The following is a 27,979-nucleotide window of genomic DNA, read 5'->3' as shown; positions in this document are numbered from 1 at the left end:
GTGGAACCCTGGCTGGGACAGTGTGGTCTCAGGACCCTCAGGGTCACAGAAAGACCGGGGGTGCCTGAGTGCAGCAGAGCTCCCAGGTATTGGAGTGGGGAAGCCGGCTGCAGAGACGGAGCCAGGGCACAGGCTCTCAGCTCGGGGTTGCCATAAACCATGATCCGCGGCACAGTTGGGCCACTGCTCCTCCAGCAGGGACCCAACAAGGCAGATCCAGGAAGACTCCCCTTCCTCCTGGGGAGAAGCACTGCGGGAGCGCACCGCAGGGATCTGCTGGGTTTGGAGACTCCACACAGGGTCGTGTGCTAGAGATAGAAACACTCGGTCACAGGCCGGGTGAGTACGGAGTGTGGCCGGAGACCGGGGAGACAGGAGTGATTGACTTCTTTTCTCTGGGGGCTCACTGAGGAGTGGGGACACGAGTTCTCAGCTCCTCCGGGGTGGAGATTGGGAGGCCGCCATTTTTGCTCTCCTCCTCCAAGCTGTAGGGAAAGCTTGCAGGGAACAGAAGCTTTCCCGAGAGCACACCCGAGCAGATTACTTAGCCCAGACCCAGCAAGAGCGGGGCAGTTCCACCTCTGGCAAAGACATCTGGGAACCACGGCAACAGGCCCCTCCCCAAGAAGATCAGCAAGAACCGACAGCCAAGACCAAGTTTACCGATCAATGAGAATGGCAGAACGCCAGTGCTAGGGGAATACTGCACATAGAATTCATGGCTTTTTTACCATGATTCTTTAGTCTTTCAAAGTTAATTTTTTTTTTTACTTTTTTTTTAAATTTCTTTTTCCCTTTTTCAACCAACATCTTATCAATCTCTTTTTAAAAAAATCTTTTTTATTTTTCATTTTTAGAGTCATATTCTATCCCTTTATAGTAGTTAACCTTATTTTTGGTACATACATATAAGTCGTTCTCTCTTTAAAATTTTGGGATACAGTTTCTTCTAACAGATCAAAATATACCCTAAATCTCTAGTGTATGGATTTGTTCTAGTCTCCTGCCTGATCACATTCTCTCCCTTTTTTTTTTTAATTTTCTCTTTTTCAACCAATTTCTTATCAATTCCTTTTATAAAATCTTTTATAATTTTCATCTTTAGAGTCATATTCCATCCCTTCTTTGTATTTACCCTTACATTTGTACATATATAAATTTTTCTTTCTTTAAAATTTTGGGAGGCACTTTCTTCTACCAGACCAAAATTCACCCAAAATCTAGTGTGTGGCACTGATCTGTGCACCAGCCTGATCATATTTGATCATATTCTGTTTTTTTGTTTGTTTGTTTGTTTTTATCTTTTTCTTTTTTCTTTCTTTCCCTTTCTTTTCTCCTGGTTTCAGGTCTCTTCTGATTTGTTCAATGTATATTTTTCTGGGGTCGTTGTTACCCTGTTAGCATTTTGTTCTCTCATTCATCTATTCTCTGGACAAAATGACAAGACAGAAAAAATCACCTCAAAAAAACCCCCCAAAAAACAAGAGGCACTACCAACTGCCAGGGAACTAATCAATACGGACATTAGTAAGATGTCGGAACTAGAGTTCAGAATGACGATTTTAAGATACTAGCTGGGTTTGAAAAAAGCATGGAAGATATTAGAGAAACACTTTCTGGAGAAATAACAGAACTAAAATTTAACCAAGTCGAAATCAAAAAGGCTATTAATGAGGTGCAATCAAAAATGGAGGCTCTAACTGCTAGGATAAATGAGGCAGAAGAGAGAATCAGTGATATAGAAGACCAAATGATGGAAAATAAAGAAGCTAAGAAAAAGAGAGATAAACAACTACTGGATCATGAGGGCAGAATTTTAAAGATAAGTGATACCATAAGACAAAACTATATTAGAATAATTGGGATCCCAGAAGAAGAAGAAAGAGAGAAAGGGGTAGAAGGTATATTGGAGCAAATTATAGCAGAGAACTTCCATAATTTGGGGAAGGAAACAGGCATCAAAATCCAGGAGGCACAGAGAACCCCCCTCAAAATCAATAAAAATAGGTCATAACCCTACATCTAATAGTAAAACTTATGAGTCTCACAGACAAAGAGAAAACCCTGAAAGCAGCTCGGGAGAAGAGATATGTAACCTACAATGGTAGGAACATTAGATTGGCAACAGACCTATCCACAGAGACCTGGCAGGCCAGAAAGGACTGGCAGGATATATTCAGAGTACTAAATGAGAAAAATGTGCAGCCAAGAATACTATCCAGCTAGGCTGTCATTGAAAATAGAAGGAGAGATAAAAAGCTTCCAGGACAAACAAAACTAAAGGAATTTGCAAACACGAAACCAGCCCTACAAGAAATATTGAAGGGGGTCCTCTAAGCAAAGAGAGAATCTAAAAGTAACATAGGCCAGAAAGGAACACAGACAATATACAGTAACAGTCACCTTATAGACAATACAATGGCACTAAATTCATATCATTCAATACTTACCCTGAATGTAAATGGGCTAAATGACCCAATCAAAAGACACAGGCTATCAGATTGGATAAAAAAACAAGACCCATCGATATGCTATCTGCAAGAGACTCATTTTAGACCCAAAGACACCCCCAGATTGAAAGTGAGGGGGTGGAAAACCATTTACCATGCTAATGGACACCAAAAGAAAGCTGGGGTGGCAATCCCAGACAAATTAGATTTTAAACCAAAGACTACAATAAGAGATGAGGAAGGACACTATATCCTACTTAAAGGGTCTATCCAACAAGAGATCTAACAATTGTAAATATCTATGCCCCTAACATGGGAGCAGCCAATTATATAAGCCAATTAATAACAAAAGCAGAGAAACACATCGACAACAATACAATAATAGTGGGAGACTTTAACACCCTCCTCACTGAAATGGACAGATCATCTAAGCAGAAGATCAACAAGGAAATAAAGACTTTAAATGACACACTAGACCAAATGGACTTCACAGACATATTCAGAACATTCCATCCCAAAGCAACAGAATACACATTCTTCTCTAGTGTCCATGGAATATTCTCCAGAACAGATCACACCCTAGGTCACAAATCAGGTCTCAACTGGAACCAAAAGATTGGGATCATTCCCTGCCTATTTTCAGACCACAATGCTTTGAAACTAGAACTCAATCACAAGAGGAAAGTCGGAAAGAACTTAAAAACATGGAGGCTAGAGAGCATCCTACTAAAGAATGAATGGGTCAACCAGGAAATTAAAGAGAATTAAAAAAATTCACAGAAACAAATAAAAATGAAAACACAACTATTCAAAATCTTTGGGATGCAGCAAAGGCAGTCCTAAGAGGAAAGTATATAGCAATACAAGCCTTTCTCAAGAAACAAGAAAGGTCTCAAGTACACAACCTAACACTACACCTAAAGGAGCTGGAGAAAGAACAGCAAATAAAGCCTAAGCCCAGGCGGAGAAGAGAAATAATAAAGATCAGAGCAGAAATCCATGAAATAGAAACCAGAAGAACAGTAGAATAGATCAACAAAATTAGGAGCTGGTTCTTTGAAAGAACTAACAACATTGATAAACCCCTGGCCAGACTTATCAAAAAGAAAAGAGAAAGGACCCAAATAAATAAAATCATGAATGAAAGAGGAGAGAGCACAACCAACACCAAAGAAATACAAACAATTATAAGCACATATTAGGAGCAACTCTATGCCAGCAAATTAGATAATCTGGAAGAAATGGATGCATTCCTAGAGATGTATCAACTACCTAACTGAAGCAGGAAGAAATAGAAAACCTGAACAGACTTATAACCGCTAAGGAAATTGAAGCAGTCATCAAAAATCTCTCAAAAAAACAAAAGCCCAGGGCCAGATGGCTTCCCAGGGGAATTCTACCAAACATTTAAAGAAGTATTAATATCCATTCTTCTGAAACTGTTCCAAAAAATAGAAATGGAAGGAAAACTTCCAAACTCATTTTATGAGGCCACCATTACCTTGATCCCAAAACCAGACAAAGACCCCATCAAAAAGGAGAATGACAGACCAATATCCTTGATGAACATGGATGCAAAATTTCTCACCAAAATACTAGCCAATAGGATCCAACAGTACATTAAAAGGATTCTTCACCACACCAAGTGGGATTTATCCCTGGGCTGCAAGGTTGGTTCAACATCCACAAATCAGTGTGATACAATACATTAATAAAAGAAAGAACAAGAACCATATGATCCTCTAAATAGATGCAGAAAAAGCATTTGACAAAGTACAGCATCCTTTCTTGATCAAAACTCTTCAAACTCTTCAGAGTATCGGGATAGAGGGTACATACCTCAATATCATAAAAGCCATCTATGAAAAACCCACAGTGAATATCATTCTCAATGAGGAAAAACTGCGAGCTTTCCCCCTAAGGTCAGGAACACGGCAGGGATGTCCACTATCACCACTGCTATTCAACATAGTATTAGAAGTCCTAGCCACAGCAATCAGACAACAAAAAGAAATTAAAGGCATCCGAATCGGCAAAGAAGAAGTCAAACTGTCACTCTTTGCAGATATGATACTTTATGTGGAAACCCGAAAAGACTCCACCCCAAAACTGCTAGAACTCATACAGGAATTCAGTAAAGTGGCAGGATATAAAATCAATGCACAGAAATCAGTGGCATTCCTATACACCAACAACAAAACAGAAGAAAGAGCAATTAAGGAGTTGATCCAATTTACAACTGCACCCAAAACCATAAGATACCTAGGAATAAATCTAACCAAAGAGGCAAAGGATCCATACTCAGAAAACTATAAAATACTCATGAAAGAAACTGAGGAATACACAAAGAAATGGAAAAACGTTCCATGCTCATGGATTGGAAGAACAAATGTTGTGAAGATGTCAATGCCACCTAGAGCAATCTACACATTCAATGCAATCCCTATCAAAATACCATCCACTTTTTTCAAAGAAATGGAGCGAATAATCCTAAAATTTGTATGGAACCAGAAAAGACCCCGAATAGCCAGAGGAATATTGAAAAAGAAAAGCAAAGCTGGTGGCATCACAATTCCTGACTTCCAGCTTTATTACAAAGCTGTCATCATCAAGACAGTATGGTACTGGCACAAAAACAGACACATAGATCAATGGAACAGAATAGAGTGTCCAGATATGGACCCTCAACTCTATGGTCAACTCATCTTTGACAAAGTAGGAAAGAATGTCCAATGGAAAAAAGACAGTCTCTTTAACAAATGGTGTGGGAAAATTGGACAGCCACATGCAGAAGAATGAAACTGGACCATTTCCTTACACCACACACAAAAACAGTCTCCAAATGGTTGAAAGACCTCAATGTGAGATAGGAGTCCATCAAAATCCTAAAGGAGAACACAGGCAGCAACCTCTTCGACCTCAGCTGCAGCAACTTCTTCCTAGAAACATCGCCAAAGGCAAGGAAAGCAAGGGCAAAAATGAAGTAATGGGACTTCATCAAGATAAAAAGCTTTTGCACAGCAAAAGAAACAGTCAACAAACTCAACACCCAAAGAACAAATGATCCAATCAAGAAATGGGCAGAAGACATGAACAGACATTTTTCCAAAGAAGACATACAAATGGCCTATAGACACATGAAAAAGTGCTCAACATTGCTTGGCATCAGGGAAATCCGAATCAAAACCTCAATGAGATACCACCTCACACCAGTCAGCATGGCTAAAATTAACAAGTCAGGAAACGACAGATGTTGGCGGGGATGCGGAGAAAGGGGAACCCTCCTACATTGTTGTGGGAATGCAAGCTGGTGCAGCCACCCTGGAAAACAGTATGGAGTTTTCTCAAAAAGTTGAAAATAGAGCTACCATATGACCCAGCAATTGCACTACTGGGTATCTACCCCAAAGATACAAATGTAGGGATCCTAAGCGGTATGTGCACCCCGATGTTTATAGCAGCAATGTCCACAATAGCCAAACTATGGAAAGAGCCAAGATGTCCATTGACAGACGAATGGATAAAGAAGGTGTGGTATATATATACACAATGGAATATTATGCAGCCATCAAAAAAATGAAATCTTGCCATTTGCAACAACATGGATGGAACTGGAGGGTGTTATGCTGAGCGAAATAAGTCAATCAGAGAAAGACATGTATCATATGATCTCACTGATATGAGGAATTCTTAATCTCAGGAAACAAACTGAGTGTTGCTGGATTGGTGGGGTGGCAGGGATGGAGTGGCTGGTTGATAGACACTGGGGAGGCTATGTGTTATGGTGAGCGCTGTGAATTGTGTAAGACTGTTGAATCTCAGACCTGTACCTCTGAAACAAATAATACATTATATGTTAAAAAAAAAAAAGAAGAAGAAGATAGCAGGAAGGGGAAAATGAAGGGGAGGAAATCAGTTGGGAAGACGAACCATGAGAGACTATGGACTCTGAGAAACAAACTGAGAGTTCTAGGGTGGGGGGGATGGGTTAGCCTGGTGATGGGTATTAAAGAGGGAACGTACTGAATGGAGCACTTGGTGTTATATGCAAACAATGAATCATGGAACACTACATCAAAAACTAATGATGTGATGTATGGTGATTAACATAATAAAATAAAAGAAAAAAAGTTCCTATCATGATGGATGATGCTCTAGCTACGTTAGATTTAAAAAATAATTTTGATATTTTGGAATTTTGAACAACAGACTGAGACTTTATTTTTTTCACTCTATGATATATATTGAAAATATTTGGACTAAGCTTCTGAAGCATACTCTGTGAAAAGTGTCATGTTTGCAGTTGTTAAAATTCTTTAGTATATATATGTAAATGTTGTGAATCATTGCCAGTTTACAGATCTGTTGAACAAAATAGGAGAGCAATGAAGTCAATGATCTGTTGGGATTTTTTGCCAGTACTTATCAGTTGAGCTGTTTTGTAAAAATTTACGGTATTGTTAACTCTATTTTTTTAAAGATCTTATTTATTTATTTGTCAGAGAGAGAGAGAGAGAGCACAAGCAGGGGGTGTGACAGGCAGAGGGAGAAGCAGGCTCTCTGCTGAGCAGGGAGCCCAATGCTGGACTCGATCCCAGGACCCTGGGATCATGATCTGAGCTGAAGGCAGACACTCAACTGACTGAGCCACCCAGGTGTCCCTGTATTGTTAACTCTAATTCAAGATTTTCTTGAAACAAAATTAAGTCAAAGACAAAAAATGTTAGTGTGATACAATATCACACTACAAAAGAACAGGCTAAATTTGAAGTGTTGTGGAAAAAAAAAGCTTATTTGTGACCCAGCAAAACCAGTGTGAGAATTTGCTGAAATTAAAAATTCCATTACATAGAGCAATAATAATAATTTTATGCCTTTTTCTAATGGGAATCAATATGCAGAAAATTGCCAGTGCAATTAACAAAATTATATAATTTGGCTGCAAAAATGACAAGAGAAATTTGAAGGTTTTTTTTTTTTTTTTTGGTTACTGGTAAATTTAGAACTCCTTTTCAATTTACACAATATCTTTTGAACCCAATGCTAACATTGAGTTGACAGAAGAGTTGGTGAATCTATTGTGGACACAGTTTTGAAATGGACATGTTTTAGCTTGAAAGTCAAATTAATTGTTCTAAAAATGATGAGCCACTTTTGTCAATGTGGATTTGAATATTAAAGGAAAATGATATATTAAAAAAAAAAAAGTCAAACTCCTAGAAGCAGAAAGTAGAATTGTGGTTGCCAGGGGCTGGGGTTAGGGGGAAATGGGGAGATGGCTGCTCCACAGGTATAACATTTCAATAATGCAAGACAAAAACGTTCTAGAGATCTGCTGTATAGCACCATGCCTACAGCTAACAATATTGTATTGTGCACTTAAAAATGTGTCAAGAGGGTAAATCTCACATTAAGTGCTCTTACCACCACAACAAAAAAATACATGCGTCTTATAGAAAAAATATGAAAATGACAATTGACCTAATACCACTGCTGCATTTTGATTCTTTTTTTATAAAGATTTTATTTATTTATTCATGAGAGGCAGAGGCAGAAGGAGAAGCAGACTCCCCACTGAGCAGAGAGCCCGACCTGGGACTTGAACCCAGGACCCTGGGATCATGACCCAAGCCGAAGGCAGATGCTTAACCGACTGAGCCACCCAGGCATCCCTACATTTGGACTCTCAGCTTTCTCAGTCATTAATTTATTCCATAAACACTTACTATACACTTAGAATGTGCCAAGTACTGTGCATGCACTGAGGTTAGCGCAGGGAACCATCTTTCTGTCTAGATATATGTATAAAATGATCTACCAATCTCTATCACAAAACTATATATAACAGTGTGTCTATTATATATTACATATATTATAAGATACTTTCACTCACAAAGTTTTATGTGAATAACAAAACAAAACAAAGCAACCCTAACTGAGCCAAAGAGGTAGAAAACAGACCAATATGTGGGGAGAGCTATGGGTATTTTATGATCGCTAGGATACAAAGTGCAAGATGGGACTGTGGAAGCTGAGGAAATGGGTCTAGAGTTAGGTGAGTTACTGGAGTTTCTGTGTCTAGGTGGAGAAGGACTAGAATCCAATCTGACTTTCAGTCCTCTGTGTGTGTGTGTATTTTTTTTTTTTTTTTTTATCTATTTGACAGCAAGATATAGCGAGAGAGAAAACACAAGCAGGGGGAGTGGGAGAGGGAGAAGCAGGCTTCCCGCGGAGCAGGGAGCCCGATACGGGGCTCCATCCCAGGACCCCGGGATCATGACCTGAGCCGAAGGCAGATGCTTAACGACTGAGCCACCCAGGTGCCCTGTGTGTGTGTATTTTTAAGATTTTATTTATTTGTTTGAGAGAGAGCGTGCATGCACAAGTGAGGGGAGGGAGAGGGGGAGGGGCAGAGGGAAAGAGCAGGGGCAGGGGAGGGAGAGGGGGAGAGAGAGAGAGCACAGAGGGAGAGGGAGAAGCAGGCCCCCAGCTGAGCAGGGAGCCCAATGCGGGACTCAATCCCAAGACCCTGGGACGATGACCCAAGCTGAAGGCACACGCTTAACCGACTGAACCACCTAGGCACCCCTCTTTTACACTTTTTAACTGCAGTTGTGCAAATTAACATTAGACATCTCATCTCTTAATCCATTAGGGGGAGAGAGCAAGAGAGGAAGAGGGAGGAAGGAGGAGAAATATATCTAGAAGATGCTGGATCTGAATCACATGGTAGCAGGAAAAGCTGTTTTGAAAAGATATCTAATCTTTGGAAATATAATTCACTTGGGGCAGGTGAGTTCCCCAACATCCCAGTGGGCAAGCTTTGTCTGCACTCTCATCTTCTGTATCTTGGCAAAAGGAAACTGAAGCTTGCAGGGGTTACATAGCTTTCCCCCACTACTCAGAGGTGGACCTAGAATTTCCAAAGTCCAAGCTCTTAACAACTCTTACATACGTCTTTTATCCTTAGGAAGAAAGGAAGAAATTTCTAACTTAGGCCTGAAAACATAAAATAGTTGAGAGAAGCAATCTGGAATTCATTCAGATCAGGAAAAGTAAGCACCAATCTGTGCCTTGATGCTATTGTATTTGGGGGTTGTATTTTTACTGTCTCTCTAGAAAAAACATAGGTAGTGGCATTGTGTGCACTAATCTCTCCTCCTCTGTCATTCATGTTTGGAGGGAGTTTAATAGCCAGGCCTGGGACACCATGCCTGTTACCTGTCAGCTGGTGGCAGCTAACTGATGTATCCCATTTCTCTGGGATTCACTCTTTCAAATTTCATAGAGGGGCTTGGGCTGAGGGGAGGCAGGTGGACCCAAAGTGGCTGAGGCTTGAATGAAGACTCTTATCCAAGTCAGCCAAAGATGGGAATGAGATAGTCTGAATAACAGTTCTTAGGAAGTAGAAAATTGAATACAAATGCCTTGTCGGAAAGGAGGGAAGACTCTAGCTTGGAGATACTGTTGTAGGTCAGAGGACAGTCTACGTCTAAATAGAACAGAAGTTGGGAGGAAAGCGAGGGGAGTTCTGGAGGTTGTAGAAAATGTGCCCACAGGGTCTGAGCACCGGTAGACCTGACTGGAGGATCTATTATGTGCCTAGCACGGTTCTGGTACACAGAGAGAGCAACTTCCAGTTTCTGGCCGTGAACCCAGTCCTGATTCAGTAGAGGGAGACAGACATGAGTCATGAGTTTTTCTCTTTATTTACTTTTCCCTGGCAGTCTCCTGGTTTTCATAAATGACCATGACTTGACATGCACTGCCTTTATAATAATATTTTATAATCAGTGGAAAACCAAAGGAATGACTGGAAGTTGCCTTTAGTTATGGGAACAGCTGGGCCTCTCAGGATCACACCGGAAACTACTACCCCATGTGAGCAAGGAGCTGTGGGTTTCTCTGGAGATGCAGCTGCTTCTTTTCCAAATAACAACTTTAAATTCTGACATTTTAGCATTTACATGGATGGCTGTATGACTACAAAGAAACTTGAGTTGACCAGCTCTCCCAGAAAACTTCTGATTAGTGGCTTTCTGGTTTTGAAAAATAGGGCTTGTTTTTCTCAAAGTTCTTTATAACTTTGCAGCCCAGTGACCACCCCCTTTTTTTAGATTTATTTATTTATTTGAAAGAGAGAGAGAGAGAAGGGGCAGAGGGAGAGGGAGAGAGAATTTTAAGCAGACTCCGTGTTGAGTACCAGCCAGAGGCGGGGCTTGATCTCATGATCCTGAGCTCACCACCTGAGTTGAAACCAAGTGCCAGAGCTTACCGAACTGCTACTCCAGTGACCTCCCTTTAACACGGTTCTTTGGATAGAAGGAGAAGACAGTCTGGCCAAACTACCATTTTGTCTAATTCAATTCAGTTACAGGCAGTTTTAATAATTTGATATTCTGTCCTGAGCTGATTTTGGTCAGAAGCCATCAGCTGTGGGAGTCAATCAGCTTGAAGTTCTCTTCAAACCAGCCATTCATTCACTTTCTGAACATTTGTCACACCCTGTGCTGAGCCAGGAGCTGTTGTGAGGTTCTCAGTATCCAATACACATAAAATAGATGTAGTCAATGCCTCCGTCTATCAGAGATGGGGCGATAGACATTGAACAAATAACTCCACGCACGCATTTGAACAAGAGCCACTAAGGAGAAGACTGGGCTATTGTGAGCACATCATAGGGGTGGACCTACTTAGGATGGAGAGACAGGGAAGCCCTCTTTAAGAGAGAGACAATAACACTGAGATTTGGAGCGGGCACCAGCGAGGCAGAGTGAGGCGACCGCGGCCAGGCAGAGGGCAGAGCGTTAAGTGTAGACTGTGAGCGGGAAGGAGGAGGGAGTCACCAGCAAACTGTCAGAAGGCAAACACAGCTGTGACATAGCCCTGGTGGGGAAGAGTGACACAAAGTGAGCATGGTAAGGCAGCTCAGAGCCACCATGCAGGGCCTCGTGGCCCCTAATGACTGTGGGTTGCATTCTGGGGGGCATGGGATATCACAGAAGGGCTGCAAGCAGGGACAGAGTGTGATCTGATCACATTAAAACAATCTGTGAATTCTGTGGTTAGACAGATCGGATGTATCACATTACAGAGCCTCAGACATTATGCACCTGGCTTACCCGCACTCTGCCCTGGACTGCTCGTTTGCCAAGCTCCAAGGCGAGGTGGGCCGGAAGCTGGGCATGCGCATCCTGGGCATGCACACATCCGCTTCCCTCTTACCTGACCGAGCTGACATCCTGCCTGGGAGGAGGGCAACATCCAGACCCAGAAACCAAGTGCCTGCGACTGCAGCACAGGAAGGCTTTGAGGGGGAAACAATAAATCAAGTTTCAAAGATGTCACCAACTTCGAGAACAAGATTCTAATCTCAGGTTGACTCTCAGGGAAAGGAGTCCACTTGGCTGCAAGCATCTCAGCAGCAAGTCCTTAGGGCCGGTTGATTTAGACACATCTCTATTTCCCAAGTGGTTTTAGTCAGCCCCTTCCTTTTCTAATTCGGTTTCTTACTTTTCTCTCTCACAGATCATGCATTCTTTGGTTATCTGATTTGCCTTTGTAATTTTTTTTTTTTATAAGACAAACACATCTTGAAAAATCCACTCTTGTTAGTGTCACTTGTCCTTGGTTTCCCCTCCCAGTTGACTTCATGGCTGAGACCTCCCTTGGGGTGATATTTTTTCCTGACTTGTTGGAGTTAGCTTGATTCTCCTCTCAGCCCCCATAGGCGGGGTGCTGGGTTGGGTAGGGATCAGCACAGGAATGTGCTGGCAGGGTCAGGGTTTGTTGAAGTAGGTGGGTTGAAGGGTAAGGGACACATACCTCCCAGCTTCACAATGTGAACATGGTGGCAGTTCATCTGGGACTTACCAGCTGCACTTTGTCTGCAGGGTGTGCATGGACGTAGAAGGATGCCTCAGAGCACACGTGACCTACTGGTCAGGACACCTGGGTTTGATTTCTTATTGCTTCCTCGTGGGTAACCCTAGGACACAAAGGAATGAGCATGGATGAGTGCCTTTTAGTACCAGACAATGTACATAAATGCTCGTGGGCACTCAGAGATGTGGGTGCTGTTTTTTCCATTTAGACATGAGGAAATAAAGGTTCAGAGGAATTCAGTAAAATACCCAAAGATACACAACTGATAAATTTCAATTTTTTAATCTGTTGAAGGAGGATAGAAATATATCACTGGCTGATAAAGCCTGAGGGAACAATTTGTGCACTGGGAAAATTCCATGAAGACATGGCATTATGTGGCCCGTGTGGACCTCAGTGCACACATTTGAGGGGTCTCTAGAATGGGCCTGGGATCTCACTTGTTCCTAGGAAGTTGTCTTTGTTTGGGGACTGGATCTCACCCGTTCCTAGGAATGTGTGCTCTCTTTGGGGACCTGCTCCTGGCCCATTCTTCCCCACTCCCATTCTGCATCTCCCCCTACAGACCAGCTATCAGGAGCCTGCACCCCTCTTCTCCCAAGCAGTTCCCTCTGTCTAGAAAGTCTTTGTCTGCCCCCTCCCTCTCTTCTGAGGAACTCAGATTCCATCTGTTAGTCTCAGCACATATGTCATGTCTTCAGTGTGACACACTTATCTCCCACATAAGACTTAGGCCCCCAGGGCAGGGACCCATGAAGGAACAACAGCAGAAGGATACAGATCTGGAAGGTGCTCAGCTCCATTTGCCCTTTCCCCAGATAATGTGGGAAAGGGGCCCATAGCTATGGCCAGGATCGAATTCCCACAGGGACTCTTTCCTTACGATTACCTTCAATGGAAAATGGAATCCATAGGACTCTCTGATCTCTAAGAAGGAAAAAAAATAGATGATAGATAGATGATAGATGATAGATAGACAGACAGACAGACAGATACTGGTTGGTAGAGATTGATATTAATATTTAGCAACCTTATAATATCAAATTGGCTTTAATGAGTCATGGCATCTTGCTCATATCTTTTTTACACTATATTTGGTGATGGAAATAAAAAAAGAATAATTCAGTTTCTCAATCTGGTTCAGTTTGGGGGCCTTCTTCATTATTATCTTTTTTTAAAACATTCATGGAAACAGAGGTGAAACCCTTCTCTCCCGGCTTCCTGCACTACTGACATTATAAACATTGACCTAAATTATAACCATTAGGTTCCCACTGAAATGAAAGGTCTGCCCTGGGGTTTAAATTCCTAACTTGCTGTGTAAGATGAGCCTCAATTAAAGTCTTCTAATAAGAAAAACAGAGATTTGGTGTTAAAACATCTTCAAATAATCTGTGTGGAGCTTTACTTGTAACTGTATAGCACTTACCACAGTCTGATTTGAAGTAGGTCATCGATCTATCTCTCTCCTCTACTAAGGAGAGAGCTTCTTGAGGAGAAGGAATTTATCTCATTCATACTACTATTTGGCACATGTCTGAGCCCATAAGAGGCATTCAGGAAACTCTGGTTAAGCAGAAAGGAAAAAGACATGCTGAGAGTAAAAGCGCAAGGTAAAGCCATTCTGGTCTTTTTCTACTTCTTTGATGATGATGATGGTGATGATAGCAAGAGTTACCACTGTGTTGCTTGCTATGTGCTAGGCACTGTGTCAAGCACCTTACATACAATGTCTCTTTTAACTCATATAATAATAATGTACCCATTTTCCCCATTAAGTAGATGAGGGCCCAGAGTCATTAACTAAAGTGTCCAAAGCTAACTGACATTTTTAAGATATCATTTCAGGTCTGCATGCTTTTAACCACTCTGCTCTTTCCAAATGAGCCAACATTTCTTGCCTTTTTATGCAAATAATTGGGTCAAGTATTAGAAAACATTTCATATATTCTTACTTCAGCTAGTTTGCAAAGCAACCCCACTGGGGCTTGAATATGGTATAGGATGGGCCTGATGGGCCAAAGTTTGATACACAAATGTATAGGATGCATGAGATAATGTTGCTAACCCTGAAGGGTTAAAGAGAATTAAAAGTTTCAGTGTAACTACCAATTTGAGGCAGGAAAGTGTTAGCATGTAAGGAGGAATTTCCCTTCCTCTGAGCCACTGGCTCTTTGCCAAGGCTGCAGGGTAGATGCTGCATTAGGAGAGGACGAATTTGATCCAATAAGATGTCTTCTCAATCCCTGTGTAAGATTAGTATGAGTAGGAATCACTTGGTAACAATTTGGAATAGAGTGTGTTAGAAAAACATAGCTTTGTCTGGGTTGAGCCTAGAAATGGGTGACAGATGTTAATGATGAACGACTGAACAGATGTTTGGGGGAGAATTACAAAAAGGTTTTCTATCACACAGGATCTAAACCTTAACCTTCCTGGCCGATGCTGAAAGGAGAGCTTGTTTATGAAACATGTTCTTGCAAAACTATTTGGCGGATTGTGACAAAGATGAATGACCAGATACTATAATTTAAATTTGAAAATAAGGTAAATGGAAGTCCTTGTTTGTGTGTGAATGTATATGTGTTCTCTTTGACAAGGGTCAATGCCTTATTGAAGAGTAGGAAGGCCAAGTAAGTCATTCCTCTCTCCCTGTCCCATTTTTCTACCCCTGACTGGAAGGAATGTGCAGTTTTTGATACCACATCTTAAAGCTCAACAAAATTATTATTTTAAAAAGATTTTGTTTATTTATTTGACAGAGAGAGACACAGCAAGAAAGGGAACACAAGCAGGGGGAATGGCAGAAGGAGAAGCAGGCCTCCCGCCAAGCAGGGAGCCTGATGCTGGGCTTGATCCCAGGACCCTGGGATCATGACCTGAGCCAACGGCAGACACTTAACGACTGAGCCACCCAGGTGCCCCAAGCCTCAACAAAATTATTAAAATACCACCGCTTATATACATTCTGAAATATCTGCCCTATAATTACATGTGGATAAAGGAAAGAGTTTCTATACAACTTAATTGGTCATTTTAACTGGGGGCTCTGAGACTTACTTAAAGTTTTAAGGAGTCTAAAAAAGATCCCCCATCCAAAGTAAATAAGAAACAAAGGTAGATTTTTAAAAGCTGTATAGTTACTATCATAAGCCTATCTCCACTTACCCGCTCCACAGGAAGATGAACTGTTAGTTACGTTATACAAATCATTATGATGTTTCTGATAATTTTCCTGAAATGATGGATGGGCTGAGCAGAGGCATTTGCTAATATAGTCTCTAATGGACATAAACATGACATATCTTCTGCAGACTGTAGCTGTATCTACACAGCAATACCATGTATTTGGTTAAAAAAGATGAATGCAGTCAAAAAATCCAAATACTCTTGGTTTGGTGTTAAAATAATAATAAATGCCATTGAATTTATGACATTGTATATACAATAGCCTTATATGTCAGAATAGCCCTGCAAGGTGGGTTTATTATCCCCATTTCATGGATGAGAAGGGAGACATCCAGAGAAGTTAAATGACTCACCCAAGGTCATGTGTGCTAGTAAGTAGCAGGATCAGGATTTGTATCTTTACTGTGTATTCAAAATTCCCCTTCCTTTCTTTCTCTCTTTCTCTCTTCCTTCCTTTCTTTCTTTTTTCTTCCTTCCTTCCTTCCTTTTCTTTCTTTTTAAAGGATTTTATTTTAGAGAGATAGAGAGGGCAAGTGGGGGAGGGGGAAGGGGCAGAGGGTGAGAGAGAGAGAGAGAGAGAATACCAAGCAAACTCCACACTGGGTACGGAGCCCAACATGGGACTTGATCTCAGGACCCTGAGATCATGACCTGAATGGAAACCAAGAGTCTGAGGCTCAACCAACTGAACCATCTAGGCACCCCTTAAGTTCCTCTGATTTTCTAATATGCTAGACTGTCCTGGGTAGAACAGGCATTTTACTCTTTGATTAAGTCTTATGTGTTACTGTATATATAAATGAAATCTGAGTTGAAGCCATGATTATCAAACTTGGGATTTGAAGTCTCACTTTTTTTTTCAAATCATAACCAGTTTTACTGCAAAAGGACCCTGTACATATTTATCAATCCTAGTATCTTAATAGCTACATAACAAATCATTAACCTACAGAAACATGCATGACAAGAAGCAAGAAAGAACACCCATTCCTTCTTCATATTAGCAACATTTCACTGCTGAGCAACTCCTGCTTACAACACTGAGGTGTGAGAACAGTCATTTCTCACAGTTATCCTGAGTGAAAGATGGAAATAGTACTATTCAAAGACCACTGTTAACTCTCTGTGCTGTTGAAAGGGGAAGGGAAATACTAGACTCTTCTTTTGCTTCATACTGAAGAGAGACCAATAGGGAGGAATGTGATAAATGAGAAAGAAGTCAGCTGTGGGCAAAGCAGGATACTAGAGGCTGTGACGGTTGAAAAGACAAAGGAGGTACTTAGAGCCTGCAGGAGAGATAAGAGACATACAGGAATAATCAGTGATGAGGCAAATGGCATACATCAAGGCATCTGGGAGCTTAGGAGATAATGAGATTTTTAACTCTGGGGATTAGGCAAGGCTACATACAGGTGATGGCGTTTGTACTGTGAGCTTTGGAGTTCAAGACCAGGAAAAACCAGTCCCTTTTCCTTTCTGTCTGACTTTCCCTTCCTGTTCCTGGTCTGCTGCTTCTTTTTCTTGCCAATTCTCAAAAGAGTAACCAAGATGTTCTGTCTTCATTTCTTCATTATTATTTAGTAATCCTTAAACTCAGGATTCTGGTTTAGGTCCGTTCATTAAGATTATGACTAATTGTCCTCTAATATCTGTTCTATGTTCTTTAGGAAGAGAGCCCTCAAGTTGTAGGCACATGGCCACAGGGAATAAAGCCTACGTGTGCCAGCCTCCCTTGCAGCAAGGAATGAACATACGACTAAGTTCTGGCCTAACAGAATAGGATCAGAAGTCATGTGTACAACTTCTCAGTTATACCCTTAAAGGGAAGGGCATTAGTTTCCCCTTTCCCTGCCTCCTGTTGAAAGAAATGTGGTTGTGGCATTGGAGCGCTATCTTGGTCCACGCAGATGAAAGTGTCACTCTAGGGACGGAGGAGGAATAAGTAAGTTAGAAGCAGCTGGTCCCCCAGCACAGGGAGCTCCACGGTGGTTCTAGAATACTTACATTCTCATATAAGAGAGTGCCAGGAAAAACTGAAATAATTTGAAATGAGCAATAAAAAGATTCATGGGTGTTCTAAGGAGCTTATCCAGCAGTTATCTCTACCATTCATTATCTTTGAACTGTTTTACAGCTCTGTTAAGTTACAGATAATGGATAGTGGTCCAAATGATTCTCTTCCCCATGCAAACAAATTCTGTCCAGTGTGGGGGGATAGTCAATTCCCCTCATCCTTGTTCCCCACTCCTGCCCCATGGAAAAAGCCAATTTTACATGTATTTATAAATTGATTTCAGCATTCCTGATTAACCTGTGTAAGTGTGATATTTTGAACTCTCCATATATTACTGGATCCCTCATCAGTTAATGAGTTAAAATCTTTGACATGTATTCAGTTTATACTGGTATGAGAGTTGAGATTTTACCTTTTATATAAAAAAAATTATTCTTTAACAACAGGAGTCCATTATTTAAGCCACTGCTACTTTGGGTCTTTGTTATAATGATCAAACCTCTATTCTAACCATCAGCTCCTACCATCCCTACTTGAATTATTTCCTTGCTAGTCGGCATTGACTCTTCCCTCCAACCCCCACTGGCTTCTTGATTGTGTTTATATTTAATGATGATCCAGAATTGACTCTTAATCACCAAGTCCAAATATCCTTTCTCACTCAACATTCATCCTCAATGAGAGACAAAGTAGAACAGTTTTTTTTTTTTCCAACTGTGGATGACAACCCATCAGTGGGTCATGACATTAATTTTAGTGGGTCACAACCAGCACTGATAGAAAATATTAAAGCACATCACACATAGTAAGGATATTTTGTGAAGCTTTGGATTCAGATACCTATAAGCACATGTATGGGTTTCGTCCAACTTCTGTTAACAGATTACTACAAACCAGGTGGCTCAGAATGAGAGAAATGTATTCTTCCAGAGTTCTGGAGACTAGATGTCTGAAATCAAGGTACTCAGGGCCAGACTCTCTCAGAAAGCCTAGAGAGAAGCCTTCCTAGATTCTCCCAGCTTCTGGAGGCTGCCAGTATTCCTTAGCTTATAATAGTACACCTTCAATCTCTGCTTGCATCTTTACATCAAGTTCTCTGTGTGTCCTTTACTACCACTTACAAGGACACACTCATCGGATTAGGCCCCACCATAACCCAGCAGGATCTCATCTTGATCCTTGCCTAAATTACATCTGCAAAGACCCTCTTTCCAAATAAGCTATTTAGAATATTCCAAATATTCTAAAGTTCAGGGTGGGCATGAATTTTCAATGGATTCTTTGCTAATAATTTTCTTCCCCTCCACCCCCAACCTCTCTACCTTAAAAACCTTTCCTTTTCTGCAGCCCTTTGGAGCTCCTCTCTACTTGCTAGATCTTTAAAATTTACTCGGTTTTGAATTTGTATTTAACAATATATATATTTTTAAATTTTATTATGTTAGTCACCATACATCATTAGTTTTTGATGTGGTGATCCACAATCCATTGTTTTTGTATAACACCCAGTGCTCCATGCAGTACGTGCCCTCCTTAATACCCATCACTGGGCTAACCAATCCCCCCTCCCCGCTCCCCTCTAAAACCCTGTTTGTTTCTCAGAGTCCATAGTCTCTCATGGTTCATCTCTCCCTCCAATTCCACCCCCCCTCATTTTTCCCTTCCTTCTCCTAGTGTCCTCCATGCTATTCCTTATGTCCCACAAATAAGTGAAACCATATGATAATTGACTTTCTCTGCTTGACTTATTTCACTTAGCATAATCTCCTCCCTCCCATCCACATTGATGTAAAAGTTGGGTATTCATCCTTTCTGATGGCTGAGTAATATTCCATTGTATATATGGACCACATCTTCTTTATCCATTCATCTGTTGAAGGGCATCTCAGCTCTTTCCATAGTTTGGCTATTGTGGACATTGCTGCTATGAACATTGGGGTGCATATGGCCATTCTTTTCACTACATCTGTGTCTTTGGGGTAAATACCCAGTAGTGCAATTGCTGGGTCATAGGGTAGCTCTATTTTTAAATTTTTGAGGAACCTCCACAGTGTTTTCCAGAGTGGCTGTGCCAACTACAATATTTTTATGAATAAATATGTGTTCTTGAACACTATGTAAAATACTTTTCTTATCATGGAGAGAAGTTTCAAAAGTTTAAAGGAAAGGACTAGAAGACAGACCCCTACTCCCTCTTCCACCCTGATTCCAGAGAAGCATTTAACATTGTTGGCCAGCTTTTCCTTTTTTGCCATAGTAACAGTAACAATTATGTAATATAAAACTTGTTTAAGCAATTTTATATGCAGTAAGTCATTTCAACCTCATAACACCTCAGGAAGTGGATTTTAATAACATCACTGTTTTAAAGATTATCATATAGCCAGAAAGTGAAGGAGCCAGGATTCAATTCCAAACCCATGTTTTCTCAGAGCATCATGGTCTTTCTTGGTTCCCATTTGTTATATTGATCTCAGTGTCTCTGACCTGGCTCCATTTTCTGGCTTCTACTTTTTTCTTCCCATCTCCTAATAGTATCACTTCATTCACCACTGGCTCTGGCCTGGTCTCCCCCAGTCTCATTTGCTACCTTGCTTCCTACTTGCCAGGGCTGGAGAAGACTGAACCCTATCTGCAGAAGGGAAGGAGGCAGTAGAGAGCAAAGCTCGAGGAGAGATGAAAGACAGGAATGAGTGATGAGCCGAGGCTCTGGAGGGATGACTGAGTGCCCAGGAGGAAGAACTCTCCTTGGGAAATAGGACAGACACCTCTTCCTCTGAGACGTTTGGTCATTTCCATGAGGAAGACAGTGACAGCAGCAGAAGCAAAGGAGTTCCTGTTCCTTCAGCTGCAACAGCTTCTCCAGCCTCCATGTGGTGAGGCCTTGCCCCATGGATAAGGTACTTCATGTTACAGATCCGGGCCCATCCAGCCCGGGGAAAACAGGAATTACCTCCGCATGTTTGGTTCTGTAGTTTAAGGAAGAAATGATAAGCAGAAATGAAAATTCAACACCAGAAGCCTTCCTCTTCGTCACCTCATTAGCTGAGGTGATGACTCCCAGAGACACAGAGACCATGCCAGGAATCCAAGACTGCTGCGTTCCTCAGCCAGGAGGAGCAGTCAACAACCACAGGGTCCCCGAACACTGAGAAGCTGCTATCTTTGCCAGATGATTAATGGGGCGTCCTGTGGCAAATGAGGAAGACGCAAGCTTCAACAGTTTAATTCTTTAAATCTGGACCTTTTAAATAAGAATGTGTTGTTGAGGGGGCAATAAAACCATCAGAATGTAGCTCTGGCTTCTTTCCATCATATTAGGCTTGAGGTCATTATCCAGGTAATTCAGGAAAAATAAACTCCATTGCCTGAATTACTCAGATAATTACCTCACTGTTCCAATTCAGTCTAGTGGGGGAGGTCCAGCTGTAAATATCTCACGGGCCTCAAATAGTCTGATAACTGAAAACAGCCTTGGTAATTTAGGAGTCAGGGTGAAGCACTGAAAGGGGCTGAGCTGACATAATTATAAAATCCGGGTGTTTCAGACCAAGCTCTGCTGCATATGACCTGCTTACTCAGGGTTGGCAACTTTTCCTCACTGAGCCTAAGGTCATTTTCAGGATGATAAGCTATAAATGCTAGCCAGTATACTTTATTATTTTTTTAAAGATTTCTATTTATTTACTTATCAGAGAGAGAGAGAGCACAAGCAGGGGGAGCAGCAGGCAGAGGGAGAGGCAGACTCCATGCTGAGCAGGGAGCCCGATGGGGGACTCCATCCCAGAACCCTGACCTGAGCTAGCAGATGCTTAACCCACTGAGTCACCCAGGCATCCCGCCAGTATACTTTAAGCAATTATTATCAGTACTACTTTTAAAAAAAAGATTATTTATTTTTAGCGTGAGCGAGTGAGAGAGAATCTCAAGCAGACTGCCCAGCTGAGCATGGAGCCTGATGTGGGGCTCGATCTCACAACCCTGAGATCATGACCTGAGCTGAAATCAAGAGTCGGACGCTCAACCAACTGAGCCTCCCAGGTGACCCAGTACTACTTTTTTGTTGGTGGTGTTATATTCTGGCATAACACTGAAAAAAATTATGTTTTATGCAACGGTATGAGATTTTAGGGCAATGCTTCTCACCATAGCTTCCTGTTAGACTCATCTGGGGAGATTTTACAAAAAATAGAGGATTTCCCAGTCTCCACCCCAGGCCACTTACTCTGGATCTCTGGGGTGTGGTCCGTGACATAGATTTTTTTTTTTTTTAAAGATTTTATTTATTTATTTGACAGAGAGAGACACAACGAGAGAGAGAACACAAGCAGGGGGAGTGGGAAAGAGAGAAGCAGGCTTCCTGCAGGGCAAGGAGCCCGACGCAGGGCTCAATCCCAGGACCCTGGGATCAGGACCTGAGCTGAAGGCAGACACTTAACGACTGAGCCACCCAGGTGCCCCGACATAGGTATCTTTTTTAAAATTTTATTTTATGTTATGTTAATCACCATACATTATATCATTAGTTTTTGATGTAGTGTTCCATAATTCATTGTTTGCGTATAACACCCAGTGCTCCATGACGTACGTGCCCTCTTTAATACCCATCACCAGGCTAACCCATCCTCCCAACGCCCTCCTCTCTAGAACCCTTGGTTTGTTTTTCAGAGTCCATAGTTTCTCATGGTTTGTCTCTCCCTCCAATCTCCCCCCCTTCATTTTTCCCTTCCTACTTTTTTTTTTTTTAAACATATAATGTATTATTTGTTTCAGAGGTACAGGTCTGTGATTCATCAGTCTTACACAATTCACAGTGCTCACCATAGCACATACCCTCCCCAATGTCCATCACCCAGATCCCTCCCACCCCCTCCCACTCCAGCAACCCTCAGTTTGTTTCCTGAGATTAAGAATTCCTCATATCAGTGAGGTCATATGATATATGTCTTTCTCTGATTCACTTATTTCGCTCAGCATAATACCCTCTAGTTCCATCCACGTGGTTGCAAATGGCAAGATTTCGTGGTTTTTTGATGGCTGCATAATATTCCATTGTGTGTGTGTGTATGTATATATATATATATATATCTCACATCTTCTTTATCCATTCATCTGTTGATGGACATCTTGGCTCTTTCCATAGTTTGGCTATTGTGGACATCCAACATAGGTATTTTTAAAAAGCTCTCCAGATGATTCTAATGGGCAGGACCACTGCAAGGCAGAGAAAGACTCAAGGATGGGAGATTTCTGTCACCTGAAGGTCATATCCAGGGTTTAACATGTCTGACGATGAAGCCTCAGAGTGACAGGTGAAGCTGTCTGGCTGTTCAAACCTGTTCCCCAGAGTTCCAGGCAGAGGGAACCAAACTGCCCTGATCCCTGGGTCCGAGAGGGTCCAGGACGGAATGGCGAGGACGGCGCTCACTGTGCCTGTCTGCTGACGTCCATCTGTAGACAAAGCACAAAGGTCCAGTGGTGCCCACCATCCACACCGAATTTAAGTAACTGAAGGACTTACCCAAAACCACTTAACCAAAGCTAGTTATTAACAGAGAGGGGCTGAAAGTACCATTTCCATTTCCTTTTAATTCCTTAAAGCTTCCTTGGGAAGTCTCCCTAAGGGGCGTCGGTGTGTCACATGCACACACATTACAAGTAACAAGACCGTAACGGCTATGACTTCATCCCGGCAGCAAGTATTTCCCAAGGGCAGAGCTGCCATCGGATTGGCAGTGGTGGGAATTGGGCCAGCTCTTCCTTCTGAGGCAGCTCAGTGGATCTTCCGGGTTCAGAGCACCTGGTCGGCAACCGTGCCGTCAGCATGGAGCCACCCTCTCTGTGTGGTTTCAAATGCCTCTGGGTCAGAGCCTGAGGACAGAATTCCTGCGGTCTAGACACAAGCGCTGCTACTGGGGCCTACAGATGGGGCTCTCCAGTAAGTCTCTGGGGGGCACATGGCTTAGAAATGATCAAGCCATCTCCCGGGAATGGTCAACTGTCTGAGAATAGAGCAGAACATTTGTTTCCCCTGTGGAGCTGCAGGGAACCTAGGCTGCCTTCCCTGTGCACATGTGGCTCCGGCTGGAGTCTTAGGACATGTACATTCAAAGGACCATTTCTTTTGCCCTATGACAAGGCTGTCAAAGGATGAAGTGCTTGGATTTACAAGGATTCTCCAGGAGCATTTTCTCCTAGTTGTTGAAATATGGAAACCACCAAGTGCCTATGACCTATTACAAAACAATGCAGTGATTCTTCCCTGTGGAGTGCTCTCCACGCCCTGGAGAAAAACAAATAGCCGTGTGTCCTTTCTCCCCTTAGACAATAGATTAGTCTTTTTACATTCTCCTTGACTGCAGAGAGCTCTGTTAACCTTCAAAACCCTGTTCAAATGTCACCTCCTCGGGGCACCTGGGTGGCTCAGTTGGTTGAGCGTCTGACTCTTGATTTCAGCTCAGGTCATGATCTCAGGGTTGTGAGATTAAGCCACGCATCAACAGGCTTCATGCTGGATGTGGAGCCTGCTTTGGATTCTCTCTCTCCCTCTGCCTCTGCCCCTCCCCCCCCCACTCTCTCTCTCAAAAAACAAAAACAAAAACAAAAAGTCACCTCCTCCGTAAAGCCTTCCAGGGTTCTCTCAGGCAGAATTAAGCACACCTTCTGTGCCAGCTCACTCTCTCCACTGACTCCTCATTCAGCTGCATTGTGTAAATTTAGCTGTTTAGCGTGTGTGCCTGTGTGCTTCACACTCCCACCTCCACTCCCAGGACCCTGGACTGTGAGCTCCTTGAAGACAGGGATTGATCATGTAGGTAGATGCCCATTAAATATTACATGGGGAATTGGATTTTCTTCTGGTTCATGTTTGGGGTTTTTTTGCAGTGGGTGTCAGGGATTTTTGACTTTTTCAGGTGTTCCATAAAGATGTGTTCCAAGGGGCGCCTGGGTGGCTCAGTCGGGTAAGCGTCTGCCTTCGGCTTAGGTCATGATCCCAGGGTCCTGGGATCGAGCCCTGCATCAGGCTGCCTGCTTCTCCCTCTCCCACTCCTCCTGCTTGTGTTCCTTCTCTCGCTGTGTCTCTCTCTGTCAAATAAATAAATAAAATCTTAAAAAAAAAAAAAAAAAGATGTGTTCCAGGTCCTCGCAGGGAATATGTCCTGAACCTTCTCATTTGCTTCCTCACATTGGTCCTGGGACAGCCCTGGTTTTCTCCCTCTCGTTTTCCCAACTGTTTTCCTGTCGCCTTCTAGTTGTTTCCCATTTGCCATCTCACCTCTTGGATGGAGTTGGCACATGCTTGTAGTTCACTCCCAACCCAGGCTGGCCCTGAACTTTGCTTCAACAACCCAATCTCCACCTGCCACATACCTTCCTCCAGACATTGCATTTGGAGTCTCCAGAATGATGTGAAAGAAGACAGGAGAGCCTCATAAGGATGAGCATGGATTTGGACTCAGTCATACCTGGACTCGCAGTCCCTCTTGAATTTTACTATATAAGTCAGTCAGTTACTTAACGTCTCTTATGTTCAATTTCTTCATCTGTAAAAAGGGAATAACAAGAGTACCTACCTGTTTAGGTGGATAATAACAATCCCATCGTTTGAATACTTGCTCTCTGTCAGGCCTTGGGCAAAGGACTTTCTGTGGATTCTTTCATTTAATCCTCACAACAGCATTGTTGTGTAGGTTGGATTCTTTGAGAAGCAGATTCTGAGACGGAGGTGAGCAGGGGGAACGCATAATAGGGATTGATGCTGGGATTCATACTGTGGGGGGGGGTGGGGTGGCAGAAGGAAGAGGGAGAAGCTAGGCTGCAGTATAGTCTTCAAGGCTTCAGCCAATCTTACAGGCCCATTTGAAGCTGGATGGTCCTTCAGACTTGTCTTAAAATCTAGGGAGGGAGCTGGGGTCTCCTGCATTGCCCCGGTATTGGAAGGAGGTTGTCCCTCCCCAAAGGGAACGTGACCTGTGATGAGGCAGCTCTTCCCAGCTGAGGGCAGTTTTTCAAAAGTCCTCACTGTGCACCTATTTTGCAGATAACATGTAAAATGCTTAGCACAATGACCGCCAAAGAGGAAGCACTCGGTAAATGTTAGCTGCTCTCACTGTCATTATCACCATCATTTTTCACCACCAGATAGATACCCCATACGTGCCATCTTGCCCACAAGAATAGAATAAATTGCTCTGCTTGTAGAAAAGCCAATGGACCTATTTACTGAATTCATCCCTTAAAATAATCGATCATCCTTTAGCAGCATAAAAAAGCTAATGCTTATGCTAATGGAAAAGATTCTTAGGTATTAGTCAGGGTTCTCCAGAAAAATGGAGCCAATAGGGTGTGTGTGTGTGTGTGTGTGTGTGTGTAGAGAGAGAGAGAGAGAAAGAGAGATTTATTCATTTTAAGGAATTGGTTCATGTGATTATGAAGGCTAATAAGTCCAAAATCTGCAGGGTAGGCCAGTGGGCTGGAGACCCAGGGAAGGGTCAGTTCAAATTTAAAGGCCATCTCCTGGCAACATTCATTTTTCGGGGGAGGTCAGTTTTTGTTCTATTAAGGCCTTCAGCTGATTGAATTAGGCCCATCCACATTATGGAGTACAATCTGCTTTACTCAAACTCCACTGATTTCAATATTAATCTCGGCACAGTTGTCCAGCCAAGTTGACTTAACCATCACGGGAAGTGAATGGGAGATATCAGCTAATTTACGGAATCAGAATTAGACAAAGAGGGTTTTATGGTGTGAAGAACATTATTCATTGACAGTGCCAAAATAGGTTTTAGGTCTCTGTTTTTTTTTTTAATTTTGCCTATAAAGTACTGGGATGAAATAGGTAAGTCAGTAACAAACATTCTTTTTTTTTTTTTTTTAAGATTTTATTTATTTATTTGACACAGAGAGAGACAGCAAGAGAGGGAACACAAGCAGGGGGAGTGGGAGAGGGAGAAACAGGCTTCCCGCCCAGCAGGGAGCCTGATGTGGGGCTCGATCCCAGGACCCTGGGATCATGACCTGAGCTGAAGGCAGACGCTTAATGACTGAGCCACCCAGGCACCCCGGTAACAAACATTCTCGAGTCACTGGTAGTGAAAGAAATTTAATGCTGTTATATAGTATGTGGTGGGGTACAGAACAGTGGGAGATTCAGTCATGGAATACCTGTTTTGGGCCAAGATTTCCTCTAGCACTGGAAATACAGAGATAAAAGATGTGCTCTACCTTCAAGAAACTATTTTCTAGTTGGAACACAAACATCCTAATGAGCACAATACAGTAAAATAACTGCCTTACTAGAGATGTAGATACAGTATATTGTTGAGCATAGATGAAGCACCTAAGTTTGTCTGGGGAAACAGGGAATGCTTTCAAGAGGAGGCAGATTTTGACTAGAGATTTGAAAGATGCTAGTTGGAATAATGCCAAGTTTGGGAGGAGCTCTCTGGGAGAGGTAGTATCATTCAAGGTCATGGAAGCATGAAAGAGAGAAGACATGTTCAGTAACAGTATGTTCTGGGACGACTGAGTAAGGCATGACGGTATAGAGGGAACCATCATGGAGCTGGAACTGGAGCTGGTTTGGGAGGCAGTGGCCATATCTTGAAGGCAGTATGTCATGCAAAGGAATAGAGGGATTACTCTACTGATAATGGCGTTTTGAGCAGAAAAATGATATGATCAAATTTGAATGTGAGAATATTCTGTGGACAATGTGGAGGGTGAATGCAAGGTGTTGGGGACTAGAGACTAAGAAGTGAAAAATCACAATAATCTGGGAGAGAGAGAGTGAGAGGACCTAGTCTCTAGAATAGCACTGGCACAGAAGGAAGATAGAGAACAGGATGTGTGCCAAGATTTTTTGAGAGGATGGAGAAGCAATAAGACTAGATGATTTATTTATTGGCTATACCCATAAGAGAAAAGTGAATAATATGGGATGACTCTAGGGTTTCTGTCTTGGGAAATGAATAGAGATGCATATCAAAAAATTATAGAATATAGGATGAGAAGGCAAGGTAGAGAAGGGAGACCCAAAAAATGTTAGTTTAATTTTGATCACTAAATTTGAGATACTTAGGGAGCATCCACATGATTACAATTTATAAATATGTAAAATTAAACAACACACTCCTAAATAACTAATGGATCGAAGAAGAAAATCACAAGGGAAATTAGAAAGCACTTTGGGATAAGTGAAAATGAAAACACAACATACCAAAATTTGTGGGATACACTAGAGCAATGCTTAGAGGGAATCTATTTTTAAAAAAGGAAGATCTCAAATCAATAGCCTAAACTTTGTCTTGAAGAGTAAATTTAACAAAAGAGGTGCAAACTTGCACAATATTAAAAATCATTGTTAAAAGAAATTTTAGAAGACTTAAATAAATAGAACTGCATAAGGAGAAGAGTATACACACTTGATGGGCCATTC

At 42.1% G+C, this 27,979-nt stretch overlaps 1 protein-coding gene and 1 long non-coding RNA gene across 3 annotated transcripts in view; one reads left to right on the top strand and one right to left on the bottom strand.

Annotated features, from left to right (window-relative positions):
* Positions 1–15,036, top strand: part of LOC118003942 — a 28,102-nt gene extending 13,066 nt beyond the window's left edge. The window contains exon 2 of the long non-coding RNA XR_004677463.1: positions 14,752–15,036. This is a non-coding gene — a long non-coding RNA (uncharacterized LOC118003942). The remainder of the gene's footprint in view (positions 1–14,751) is intronic.
* Positions 1–27,979, bottom strand: part of PRSS23 (serine protease 23) — a 69,555-nt gene that overhangs the window by 2,513 nt on the left and 39,063 nt on the right. Inside the window, exons 2-3 of one of the 2 annotated variants that reach the window (XR_004677461.1) lie at positions 12,324–12,438; positions 11,676–11,757 (exon numbers count right to left, since the gene is read on the bottom strand). The gene's annotated coding sequence lies outside the window, so the exon portion shown is untranslated. The remainder of the gene's footprint in view (positions 1–11,675; positions 11,758–12,323; positions 12,439–27,979) is intronic. The other variant, XR_004677462.1, reaches the window with a different exon arrangement.

This window comes from Mirounga leonina, unplaced genomic scaffold, assembly GCF_011800145.1.
Source record: "Mirounga leonina isolate KUSES-001 unplaced genomic scaffold, KU_Mleo_1.0 Mir_92, whole genome shotgun sequence".
NCBI classification, from domain to species: domain Eukaryota; kingdom Metazoa; phylum Chordata; class Mammalia; order Carnivora; family Phocidae; genus Mirounga; species Mirounga leonina.
This window is presented reverse-complemented; position numbering and strand designations above follow the sequence as displayed.